The sequence below is a fragment of the Echinops telfairi genome, unplaced genomic scaffold, assembly GCF_000313985.2.
Source record: "Echinops telfairi isolate 266 unplaced genomic scaffold, ASM31398v2 ScPeMD7_2573;HRSCAF=3158, whole genome shotgun sequence".
Lineage (NCBI taxonomy): Eukaryota > Metazoa > Chordata > Mammalia > Afrosoricida > Tenrecidae > Echinops > Echinops telfairi.
The window spans coordinates 8,556,664-8,570,405 of record NW_022106471.1 but is presented as its reverse complement, the minus strand read 5'-3'; the positions used below and the strand labels follow the sequence as shown (position 1 = coordinate 8,570,405).

General features: G+C 43.7%; 1 pseudogene; it reads left to right on the top strand.

The window, feature by feature from the left end:
• The first annotated feature begins 8,720 nt into the window (after positions 1-8,720).
• LOC101641755 lies at positions 8,721-10,543 on the top strand (annotated as a pseudogene).
• The last annotated feature ends 3,199 nt before the right edge of the window (positions 10,544-13,742 follow it).

Genomic DNA, 13,742 nt, shown 5'->3' with positions numbered 1-13,742 from the left:
TTGACCCACACTTTGAAAAATACCCTCTAACAGCTATAAAACACAAAACATACCTGGCACTTTTTTGGTGAGCTGTATTGACATTATTAGCCATCCCAAGTTTAATCATACCTACTTACCAGGAAGGCAGTTGGAGTTTCTAAGGGGCAAGCACACAAGTTCTCAACTAGCCCAAAAGTTGGTGGTTCAAACGCACTCAGAAGGGTCTCTGAAGGCAGGCCTGGTGATCTGCTTTCCAAAAGACACAGCCTTCAAAACCTTTGGTGCTTTCTATTCCACACACACATTGGAACCAACTCCATGGCAACAACAACAAGGTAGGGACTGAGTGGCAGCAATGGTTTGTAGTTTTACTCTGTGGCACTTGGCACCCCTCTGCGTTAGAATCAACTTTGACAAGGGCAGTGGTGGTTTAGGGGTAGAATGCTTGCCTTCCGTGCAGAAGACCCAGGCCCAACACCTCAATGCAACTATCCTTCATCTGTCGATGGAGGCTTCATGGCAACAACAACAAGGTAGGGACTGAGTGGCAGCAATGGTTTGTAGTTTTACTCTGTGGCACTTGGCACCCCTCTGCGTTAGAATCAACTTTGACAAGGGCAGTGGTGGTTTAGGGGTAGAATGCTTGCCTTCCGTGCAGAAGACCCAGGCCCAACACCTCAATGCAACTATCCTTCATCTGTCGATGGAGGCTTGTATATCGACATGGTGCTACACACGTGTCAGGGGAGCTTCCATGAGCTGGAGGCTGACTGAGTGGCAGCTAACAATAAGGATTGGGCTAGGCTCAGATAAAGTGAAGCATAAGTGTTACGTCACTGCTCACATTGTGTTCAATGATAGAAGAAAATCACTTAATTCATTGCTATGGCACCAGACTCACTTCGTGCACTGCCATTAGGGCGACTAAAACTCATGGTGACCCTACAGAACAGGGTAGAACTGGCCCTGTGAGTTTCCAAAACTGTGCCTCTCAACCAGAGTAGAAAGCTTTCTCCCCCAGAGTGTCTGCAGATTTGCGAACTGTTGACCTCTCAGACCACAGCCCAACGTAATCACTATGCCACCAGGTGCCCTTTTAGGTACCAGACTAGTCTAGGGAAAATTTATCATGGTGAATTTTTTAAAACTATTTTATTGGGGGCTCGTACAACTCTTATCACATCCATCCATTGTGTCAAGCACATTTGTACCTTTGTTGCCATCATCATTCTCAAAACATTTGCTTTCTACTTGAGTGCTTGGTATCAGCCACTCATTTTTCCCCCTCCTTCCCCGCTTCCCCCTCCCTCATGAACCCTTGATAATTTATAAATTATTATTATTTTGTCATATCTTACACTGCCTGACATCTCCCTTCACCCACTTTTCTGTTCCCCGTCCCCCAGGGAGGAGGTTAGATGTAGATCCTTGCAATCAGTTCCTCCTTTCCACCCTACCCTCCCTTCACCCTCCCAGTATTGCCACTCTCACCACTGGTCCTGAAGGGATCATCTGTCCTGGATTCCCTGTGTTTCCAGTTCCTATCTGTACCAGTGTACATCCTCTGGTCTAGCCAGATTCGTAAGGTAGAATTAGGATCATGATAGTGAGTGGGGAGGAAGCATTTAGGAACTAGAGGAAAGTTATATGTTTCATCGTTGCTACACTGCACCCTGACTGGCTCATCTCCTCCCCACAGCCCTTCTGTAAGGAGATGTCCAGTTGCCAATAGATGGGTCTTGGGTCCCCAATCTGCACTCCCTCTCATTCACAATGATTTGATTGTTTGTTCTTTGATGCCGGATACGTGGTGAATTTTTTTTCATGCAAAAAAAAAAAAGGTTTAATGTGTAACTCCTTATATCTTGAGCTTATAAGAAAAATCAATAATAAATAAATATAATTTTAAGACTCTAGTGCTTTGGTATTGCCAATAATGGCAATTAGTGGATCGTTTTGCTTATGCTTGCTGGAAAAAAGCCATTTGCTCAATTCCCTTCTTACGGGGAGAATTACTTAACCATAGCATTCCCTGCATAGAATGATCATAAAAAATGAACATAGGGATACTAGTGAGCATGTAAAAAAATATATAAAAACAAAATCTTTGAGATACCTCAATAAAACTCCTCTGCTTTTTTAAAAAATGAATTATACTAATGATGAAGATCTTTAAAGTTTTTGTTTAAAAAAAAAAAAAAGCAAGCAAGCAAATCGTTTTCGAGCAGACACATGAGTGAAAACAGGCCTTGTGTAAATGGAAACACAAATAAACTGGGGAATAGATGTGAACCAGGACCTCTTCCTGAGCCTGTTCTGGCTGGCAAGTCCTCTGAGGCTGAGCTGTGCTCCATGATTAGCACCTCACCAGGAGAGAAGGCTTTAAGAATTCCCCACTAAGCCTTTCAAAACAGTCAATTCTTGCATATGACATTGGGGGGTGGCAGGGCTAGGGGGTGTGGAGGTTCCACACTGACTATGCTTTTGCAACCCAAAGCTAACAGTTATCCACGCTCATTGGGAAGAAGTCATTTACTGGATTTTGAATCCAAATTCAAGTTCTTTCTATTTGTTGGAGTGATAATATAGACTTCCAACTCAGCTATGAAACTCAACATTTTTCAGAGTTATCTCGAACTTACTATGCATGGATTTAAAAGAACATCAAAATAACTAGACTGTACTCTGAGGAAGAAATTAGGACCTCATTCCTTCTTATTCTTTATCAAAGATAAAAAATGTATATATGTACATTTTTTATATGTACACTTTTATCTCAGCATCCTTCCGGCAAATATAAGCAAGTATCTTGAAAACCACACTGCTTCTAGGCCAAACAATATATTTTAAAAAGTAAAGAAATGTGGTTTGTTAAAACTGTTTATTTGTTGGCTGTTTTCTTACAGTTTCTCTCATTTTTTAAAAATGTATTTGGCATTACAGCTATTAAATGGTGAGGCTTAAGAAAGATTAAAATGAAAGAGGAGCTTATGCAAATACAACCACCTTTGAGTTGAAAATGGGACCAATTTTCTTGTCTGCCCAATACCAACATCCTCTTGAGAAGAAGATCCCCCCAGTGCTCAAGGAAGTGCTTATAATGAAAACTCAGCCAGCTGAGTGGAAAACCAGGAAGGTGGGGCTGGTATTTTTGTTTCCTAGGGAGAAACTGCATCTTTGGATTTAATAGTAGAATGGGCAGTACAATCTGCAATGTAGATGGAAATGGACTTCAGGGTGCTCCTTGCACACTGACTTCCCATTGAACTCGGTCACTAATTTATTCTTAAGAATCCAATTGCCCAGTTGTTTATTCCTATTCTCTCCCTAAAAACAAAAACAAAACAACCTATGTACTGCAGTGATCATGTGGGTCCTGATTATCTTCATCTTCGTCCTTTGCTTGCTGATCTTTGAGCATCCTAAAACAATTTCTCATGCACTACACATGGGCCATTCCTCATGACCCTTTCTGAGATCCATTTTTTAAAATGTTAGCTACTCTTGATAAAAGAGGGATAATCATTTGGAGGCGAATTGGTTGTAAATTGCATGTTGTAAAGAGGGTCTATTTCAACCCGGATCCGTGTTAATATGTAAAATTAACATGACCACTAGCAGATCTCACAGGAGGATTTTCTATAGATTCTGACCTTTGCATGACTATCTTTGCAGTTCTCCAATCCGTGTCTCTTGGGTAATCATTTAGGAAAGAAGAAAAAAAAAATCAATGAAGGACAGAAAGGAGTTGTAAGCTGGCATCAATATGCTGGATCATGGGTAGCTCCGATCATCAAAGAAAATTACCCAAACAACTTCCTTCCTTGAAAGTCTATAATTTCAAGACTTGGAATGGCCACTCCCCCCTTTTTCCGCCTATCTGCCGCCTTCCCACTTCCCAGGTCTCACCATCTCTATAGAGTGATTGCTTCTCCTCAAAACGCCCATACATTGTTTGGTACAATTAATTCATTGGATCAGTAGTCATGTGAGGTCTCACAACACTGTGTCCTTTTGAATAAAAATTGCCAGAATTATTTACTTTGCATGGTTCTACGTCTTAACTCCCAAAGGGCACGAACTGTTTTTTATATTCTCTAGCAATGTCTAACATTATGCTTAGTACCTGATGAAATATATTATTGTACTGTTGGTGAAAATTCACCTAGCAAACTAGATTCCAACCCAAAATGCTTACACAAATCATGCTGCAATACTGGGTCTAATCCCTGCAGTGTTTTAGAGCTTTCCCTAATCCCTCCCTGGATCTCCCACTTCCATTTCGGGCTTCCCTGTCCTCTCCTGCAGTCTTGTCTTTCATTCAGGGAGACTGCTGCCCTTTTTGTCTGTTCAAGGTGAGAAAAGAAAAATTCAAATACAATTTATATTGTTGTTTTTGTTAGGTGCATTGCCTCCGTTCTGACCCATAGCAATCTTATGCACACCAGAAGGAAACATTTCTGGGTCCTGAGCCATTCTCACAATTGTTCCTATGCTTGAGCCCACTGTTGCACTAGCGAGGTCAATCCAGCTACTTGAGGGACTTCCTCTTTTTCACTGCCTCTCTACCACGCATGATGTCCTTCTCTAGGGTCTGTTCTCTCCTGACAACATGTGAAAAATATGTAAGATGAGGTGTGGCCATCCTTGCCTCGCAGGAACACTCCGGCCATACTTCCAAGACGGATCAGTTTGTCCTTTTCAGTCCATGGCACTTCAGTATTCTTCTCTAGCACCACAATCCAAGTGCCTCTAGTCCTCTTTGCCTTCTTTATACAAGGCCCAACTTTAACATGCATAGGAGACAACTGAAAATACCATGACATGGGGCAGGCACACCTTAGTCCTCAAAGTAACATCGTTGCTTTCCAATATTCTAAAGAGGTCTTGCGCAACAGATTTAGCTAATGCAACTTATCTTTTGACCTCTTAACTGCTACTTCCATAGCACTGATTGTGGATCCAAGCAAGACAAAATTCCTGACAATTCCAAACTTTTCTCCATTTATCATATTATTTACTGGTCCAGTTGTATTTTGATCTTTATGTTGAATTATATTCCATACTGAAGGCTGCAATCCTTGATCTTCATCAGAAAATTCTCAAGTCCTCCTCATTTTCAGCTATCAAGGTTGCGTCATCAGCATATCACAGGTTATTAATAAGCCTTCCTCCAATCCTGATGCCACATTCTTCAGATAAGTCAGCTTTTATGATTATTTGCTCAGGATACAGATTGAACAAATATGGCGAGAGGAACCCAGTCACATACCTTTCCTGATTTTAAAACAGGGGTGCTCATACTTTTTCAGCATGCGAGCTACTTATTAAATGATCAAGTCAAAATGATCTACTGACTACAAAAATGCAAAACATATATTTATTTTTATTACATTTATTCATAAATGCATTGAGAATTCTTTATATGTACAATGTATGTTTATGTACCTTGCATAACTGCATGAGTCCATATTGCACAACACAACCAATTAACTATGTACATTTTTTGTCATTACCTGAGTTTACTCTGATGATTTGCACTGAATGGAATGAGCCAGGGATGCATAGTCCAGACAGTAGTTGCCCAAAGCCAGCCTCAAGCACACTTCCAAATGATAATCTGTCATGGTGGAACGGTACTTGGACTTAATGATCTTTATGTGGGAAAAGGCTGACTCACATAAATAAGTAGAGCTGAATAATGCAGTCAAGGAGGTAGCACATGTTCTCATGTTTGGGTACTTTGGCTCTGAGACTAAGTTCCAGAACTGTCCATGCGCTCTGGACTTCAGCTGAATGTTGGCTTGTAGTGTCAAAATCTCCCATTCTATATGAAAGTGATACGTTTTGTCTTCTTACTTGGTCCAGCTCCACCACTCATTTTAAAACCCTTCCTTACATTTAAGAGAAAAAAAACAAGGTCTAAAAATTGGCGATAACTTAGCTTGTCAGTTTTGCTGCATTTAACGGAGTTGTTTGTGCATGTGTTTAACACCTAAGATTGTATCTGATTGGCTGTGCTGTATCTCAATTAAGTGTCGGGATTGATGATAAGCTTATGTCTATTTTTTTAATGCCATGTGATCTACCCACACTACATTTGCATTTGACTAGTAGATCACAATACGTATTGAGCACCCCTGTTTTAAACCATGCTGCATTCTCTTGTTCTATTCGCACAACTGCCTCTTGATCCACATGCAATTTCCCCAGGAGCCAAATGAAGTGTTCTGGAATTCCCACTACTCTCAAGGTTATCCTAATAGTTTGTTACGATCCACAAAATTAAATGCCTTGGCATAGTCAATAAAACACAAGTAGACATCCTTCTGGTATTCTCTGCTTTCAGCCAAGATTCATCTGACATCAGCAGTGAGATCCCTTGTTCATGTCCTTTTCTGAATCTGACCTGAATCTCTGGCTGCTGCAACCATTGTTAGTTGATTGTCAGCAAAATTTTACTTGCATTTGAAACCAATGATATTGCTCTATAATTTAAGCATTCTGTTGGGTCACATTTCTTTGGAATGGGCACAAACATGGATCTCTTTTAGTCATTTGGCCAACTAGCTGTCTTCCAAGTTTCTTGGCATAGATGAGTGAATGCTTCCAGGGCTTCATCAGCTTATGAAAACATTCAATTGGTATTCCATCAAATCATAGAGCCTTGTTTTTGGCTAATGCTTTCAATCTCTCTTGTTGAAGGGCTCTCCTCTTTCACTGCTCCTCCGCTTTACCAAGAATGATGTCCTTCTCCAAGGACTGGTTTCTCCTGACAACCTTCCCAAACTATGTAAGACAAAGTCTCACCAGTCTTGCCTTTAAGAAGTGTTCTGGCTGTACTTCTTCCAAGACAAATTTGCTTGTTCTTTTGGAAGTCCTTGGAACTTTCAATATTCTTCGCTAGCAACGTGATTCTATTTCATAATTCAATTCCGTTTCAGTCTGCCTTCTTCGATGTCCAACTTTCATATGCATCTGAGGCATTTGAAAATGCAAAGTTCAGATATACCTTAGTCCTGAAAGTGACATCTTTGTTCTGTAACAGTTGAAAGAGGTCTGTGTAGCAGGTTTTCCCAAAGCAATATGCTTTTTGATTTCTTGATTACTTCTTCCATGAGCATTGACTGGGGATCCAAGTAAAATGAAATCCTTGACACCTTCAATATTTTCTCTATTTATCATGATGTTGTGTTTTTGGTACAATTAAGATAATTTTTGTTTTCTGTGCATTGAGTTGAAATCCATAGTTACTCTACCTTCAAGAGCAAGTTTAAGAGTCTCTTCTGACATTCGCTTTGGCCTTTTCTTTCTTTCCTGTCTTTTTAATGACCTTTTGCTTTCTTCATATGTGATATCCTTGATGTCATCCCACAATTCATCAAACTTTCAGTCAATAGTGTTCAAAGCATCAAACCTATTCTTGAGATATTCTCTAAATTCAGGTGGAATATATTCAACATCATATTTTGGCCCTCATCAACTTGTTTTCATTATCTTCAGCTTTAACCTGAGTGAGCATGTAAGCCATTGATGTTCTGTCTCACAGTCATTGACTGGCCTTGTTTTGACTGATGAATTTGAGCTTTCTGTTTTTCTCCTCCCACTGACTGCCATCAAGGCAATGCCAATGTAGAGCGACCCTCTAGCTCAGGGTAGAACTGCTCCGGTGAGTTTCTGAGAATGTAGCTCTGTGGGGAATAGAACGCCCTCTCTGTTTCTCCATGATAGCAGCTGGTGGTATTGAACTGCACACCTTGCAGTTAGCAGCCCAGTTCATAACCACTATACTACCAGAGCTCCTCGTCTCTTTCCACAGATGTATTCAGTTTGATTACTGTGCATTTCATCTGGCAAAGTCCATGTATATAGCCACTATTTATGTTGTTAAAATACATATTTGCAGTGACAAAATTGTTGGTCTAGCAAAAGTCTATCTGGTGATCCCCCCCTCTGTTTCTATCACCAAGGCTATATTTTCTAACTTTTGATCTTTCTTCGTTTCCAACTTTTCCTTCCAATCACCATGAACTATCACTGTATCTTCATTCCATGCTTGGTCAATTCCAGATTGAAGAAGTTGGTAGAATTCTTGAGTTTCTTCAACACTGTCTTAGTGGTTGTTGCATATGTTTGATTGATAGTTGTATTAACTAGTCTTCCTTATAGGTGTATAGATATTATCCTACACAGACAGCATGCCATTTCTCTTGAGTTTTCAATTCTCATAAGAGTAAACCACACCCAGCTATCAAAAGATATAATGTCCTTGAAGTGACGTATTTGTGGCTTCACCCTGTGAAGAGGCGTTGCACCGCTTATTTGTCTCATTGAATCTGTTCTTCAGTTTCCTGGCTGCTCCTTGGACGGGTATTGATTGTGGACCCAAGTGAAAGGCAATCCTCGACAGCTGCCATCTTTTTTCCATTTATCATCCTGCTGTTTATTGGTCCACTTGTGAGGATTTCGTTTTCTTTATGTTGAATTGTAACCCATATGAAAGGCTGTAGCCTCTGATCTTCATCCATATGTACTCCACCTTCTCCTCACCTTTCAGCAAACAAGATTGTGCCATCTGCATCTCCCAGGCTGTAAATGAGATTTCCTCCCATCTTGATTCCATGCTCTCCTCTAGACAGTCTGGCACCTTGGATTATTTGTTCAGCATATAGATTGAGTAAGTATGGTGGATGGATACAACCCGAAAGCACACCTTTCCTGATCTTAACCCTTGTTAAAATCCCGACCAGCACTGGATGGTGCACAACACGGGGCCCAGGAAGCCCATCCACGTGGAGGTCACAAACACGCTGCAGTGGAAGCGCCTGCAAACCCTTCTGTCTGGAGATGACTCCAAGGAGACGATTTACAACCTCCTGGTGGAGACAGGCGACCTGGACAACACCGACATCGTCTTCACCTCCAACCATGGCTACCACACCGGCTAGTTCGGCCTGGTGAGGGGCAAGTCCATGCCTGACGCGTTTGACATCGGGGTCCCCTTCTACGTGAGGGGACGCCCACATCGACCTGGCTCCCACCATCCTGGACCTCACAGGCCAGGACATCCCCACCGACATGGACGGGCAGGCCATCCTCAAGCTGCGGTGACAAGGTGGATGCCCAGGAGGAGCACTTCCGGCCCAAGTACCTTCGTGGGGAGGACCTGTGTCAGCGTGCCAGCACCCGACGGCCTGTGAGCAGCGGGGGCAGAAGGGGCAGTGCGGTGGGGGACTCCACCGGCGAGCTGAAGCTGCACAAGGGCAAGGGCCCCGTGCGGCCTGGCCGCGACGGCAGAGCCCTCTCCGACCTGGTGCCCGAGTACCACGGGCTTGAGGCCTGAGTTGGAGAGTGAGGTGTACCACGTGGACCCGGAGGCGCCCCAACCTTACCCAGCGGCACTGGGCAGCTTACCAGCCCCCACCCCCACCCCGGAAGACCAGACGACCAGGACCCAGGGGACTTCAGTGGCCCAGACGGTCTCCCGACTACTTGGCCCCCAAGCCCATGAAAGGGCCACACCTCGATGCAGTCCGTGTGACCCGCTCGGGTACAAGTCCCTGCGGGCCTGGAACGACCACAGTTGTGAGTCGACCCTGATATCAAAACCCTGCAGAACAAAGTGAAGAACCGGAGGGAAGTCTGAGGCCACGCGAAGAAAAAGTGGCCTGCAGAATGGGACTGCCACCAAATCAGCTACTGCCCCCAGCAGCACCAGGGCCGCCTCCAGCCCCAGGGCTCCCGCCGGCCCCCTGGCAGCAAGGAGAAGGACAAGGACACGTGCAGCAGGCCGGGCCTCACCTGCTCCCCCAGGTCCACCAGCCCTGGCCGACGGCGGCCCTCGGGACGCTGGGACCCCTCTGTGCCTGCACCCACGCCAACTACAACACGCACTGGCGCCTGCGGACCATCAATGAGACCCACAGCTCCCTCTTCTGCGAATTTGCGCCTGGCTTCCTGGAGTCCTGTGACCTCAACCGAGGCCCGGGCCTGCTGAGGAATGCAGCGGACACGCTGGACAAGGGGCTCCTCTGTCCAGCTCACGGAGCTGAGGGACTGGGAGGGCTACACGCTGTGCGACTCCCGCACCTGGAACATGGATCTGGGACTGAAGGATGGAGGGAGCTCCGAGCAGGACAGGCCGGAAATGGAGAGTCCCTCCTCCACGTGGGGCAGCTGTGGGGAGGCTCTGAGACCAGCCAACAACGACGTGAAGATCCCCAGGATTTCAGGCAGACAGACCTCTGCTGCTTGCTGGGAGGCTTTCGGTCCACGTGGCCAGTTCTTCAGGAGAACTGCCAGGCCTGGAGATGCTCCAGAAGCCCAGCCACACAAAAGGCCTTTTCATGTCAGAGTCACCACTAACAGGAGAGGGCGCAGAAAGCTCTCCTTGGAAATTGCCCCAAGGGTGAAAGTCACTGGAATTTCCTGCTCCCCGCCCTCCCTTTCCCCCCTTAGCTGCAGGGGCACAACAATCCCAAATGAAACCCTCTCCTTTTTCTGGCTTGTCACCAAGAAATGGAGGCTGAGCTACTGCACAGAGGGACCCACCGCTGGCTGATCACAAGAACTCCGACTGCTGGACCAGTGAAGCAGCTGGACCTCACTGTACATGTGTGACGTCTCAGTGTCACCAACGTGGGACTCCTGGGGGAAGACCTGACTAAGGAGATCACTCAGATTCCTAGCGCGGGGGTGTCAGTAAGGGCTCTGCGTAAGGAACACTCCTTGCAGTTGTAGGCTTGTCTGCCCAGCCCTACACCATTTCTCTCAGTGTTCCCCTGCCACCCAGCCTGGTACTGATGTTTTTCTACGGTACTGAAGAGAAATGAAGTTGATGCCCGAGTTTTAATGAAATTGTTATTTGTGAGGGGGGAAAAAGGACTTCCTCGTGTTCCATGTACAAGTTCCACAGGAGAACAATGAATTGTTCTGGAATTCCCATTCTTGTAAATGCTATGATCCACACAGTCAAAATATCTTGGCATAGTCAATAAAACACAAGTAAGCATCTTTCTGGTATTCTCTGCTTTCAGTCAAGATCCATATGATGTCAACAATGATAGCCCTCATCCCTTGCCCTCTTCTGAATCCATCCTGAGCACCTGCCAGTTCACTGTCCTCTTCTGAATATGGTTTGAATTTCTGGAAGCTCCCTATCTATGTACAACTGCAGTGGTTTTTAATTATCTTCATCAAAATTTTATTATCATGTGATATTAACCATCTTGTTAGATAAGTTCCACATTCTCTTGAATCACCTTTCTTTGGAATGGGGACAAATATGGCTCTCTTCTAGTTGGTTGGCCAGGTAGCTGTCTTCCAAATTTCTTGGCATAGATGAGTGAGTGCTTCCAGCATTGCTTCCATTTATTGAAACATCTCAACTGGTAGTCTATCAGGTCCTGAAGCCTTGCTTTTTGCCAAAGTCTTTAGTTCACCTTGAACGTCTTCCTTCAATACCATAGCTTCTTGATCATATTCTTCCTCTTGAAATGGTTGTGCACTAACCTATTCTTTCCTCCAATCTTCTTTGTTTATTCCTGCATCATTCAATATCTTTTCTATTAGTGGGTAGAAGACATTTTTTTGAATAAAGGTAACATATAGCAAGTGCTAAGTTGAAGAAAGGAGAATCAGTTTGGGCTAGGGATTTCAGAGAAGGTTTCTTATAGGAAGTGGTGTGTGACTGTCATGAAGAATGGATAAAATGGATAAGCATAAGCACAATATTTATATCAGGTTGATAATTTTTACAAATTTATTATCTGGATTTATGTTTCTGAAGCTTTAATAACTTTCTACATGGATGTAAACTGCCAAATATGCCTTGGTTCCATGGCGAGATAGAGAGCAAGGAAACCCCTAGTCTAGCCGGGGGTGGGGTGGCAGTGGCGGTCTGCCGATGGCAGCTCCTTAGCCAGATGCTGCTCTTTAGGTATGTACATGTTGATCTGAAGCAAAATGGAAAAACATGGAAAGATCTTATTCATATAATGGTGATTTCATTTGTTTGTAAAAATATATTTATGGCTCTGGAGTAATTTTTAAAATGTGAGGAGGGACAGAATTGGCTCTTCTGTCTCAAAATTTTGCTGGCCCCTAGTCTAGTCAATCAGTGAGTTCAGTGCTGGAAGTTTTAGGGCCATTTGTTGTGAAAATGCAATACTGAATTATGAACATGAGCCCAATGATTTTTCACATGGCCACTGGCATATCATTTTCATAGTTTCTTCCTTGAAGGTCTAACAAGGACAAGGAAGAGCACAGAGCATGAGCCTGCTAAATATTGCCCTCCTCAACACACACGCGCGCGCACACACACATACAGACACACACACACTCCAGTTAAGTAAAGCACTTGGCACATGGTATCCAGCAACTTGGGTGGCACATACTCAGGATGAGCATGAGTCCCGGCTAAAGATCACAAGACTTATGCAATTCATAAATCCTTGTGAAATTCAAACACTTAAACTTTTACTCAGAAGCAGAAAAGCCCTCAGCAGAAGCAGAGCTCAATTCAAACAAAGGTGTGTTTTGTTTGAAGGAAGGAAGGAATTCACTTGAATCAAGATGGTCTCTGTATCTCTAACCAAGCAACTATATAGAAAGACCCCACCAGATGGCTCCCCTGTCTGCCTCAAAAATCTCCACCATCTGTTGAAATTTACTGGCACTGAAGCTTCCCTTCCTTTAGTTGCAGCCTGATCTTTGTTAAACTGTATTCGACTCCTTGAGAAGATAGTTTTGATAGACTTGAGAGGATAGCAACTACAAGAGCCCGAAGAGAGAGGAATTTAGAGGTGGAATTTATTAGTTCTAAAGATCAAGTTTCCTAGCTGTACACAGGCAAAACTGCCAGGACCACCTGATTTAAGAACCATGTCTAATTCAGCATGGGCTACAGACCTGGGTTCCTGTTGCTCTCAGCCAAACAGTACACAGGTAATTATAACCCCTGACAATGGGGCTTGAATATAACACTGTGATCTGTAAAAAGAGTAACCTCTACAGGTCTTCATTCCCCTCACCCTCTGAAATGAAAGGTAATTAGACAAAAAATGAAACAATGGTTTTCAGTGTTGAATAATGGGCAATGGCAGTGCTGTGATGCCCAAGAAAAGGTTAATGCAAGAGAATATGCCCCATGATTGTCCTGGCTCCCTTTCTGGAGGTAATTTGCTAATTGTGGGCTCAGGAAGGAGAACCCCAAATAGAGTCTGATGAGCTTCCTGAGTTGATGAGAAAAAGATCACAAACAACTAGAAAGGAGGGAGGTTTGCAGAATGATGTGAAAAGGAAAATAGAAAATTGGTGACAGCGCTGAAAACTGCACTTGGGAGATAGAGGGAAGCTTGATGATATGGGGACTTTCAAGCCATGGTAAGGGCTGATTTATTTTAAATATGGTTGGGAGTTATTGCAGAGAGTTTAAACAAGTTCTGGGTTGAATTACATTTTTAAAAGTCACTCTGGTTGTTCTGGGAGAAGAGACTGGGGAAGAGGGAAGCGGGTGAAAGCAGACCAGTTAGGAGACAATTATAATAGTTTAGACAATGTCCACTACAAGAACTGCAGTGGAACAGAGGCTAGAAGGGGACAGATTGGGAATATATCAGTGGAAAATTGGTGTTTTCCACATACTTAATGTCAGCAATGTATCCCACCAAATCAAACAGTCTGCACAAAGACAGCAAGAGCTTATTTCCCACTGTTTGTGAACTGGAAAAAATGATAACACATTTCTTACCAACCCA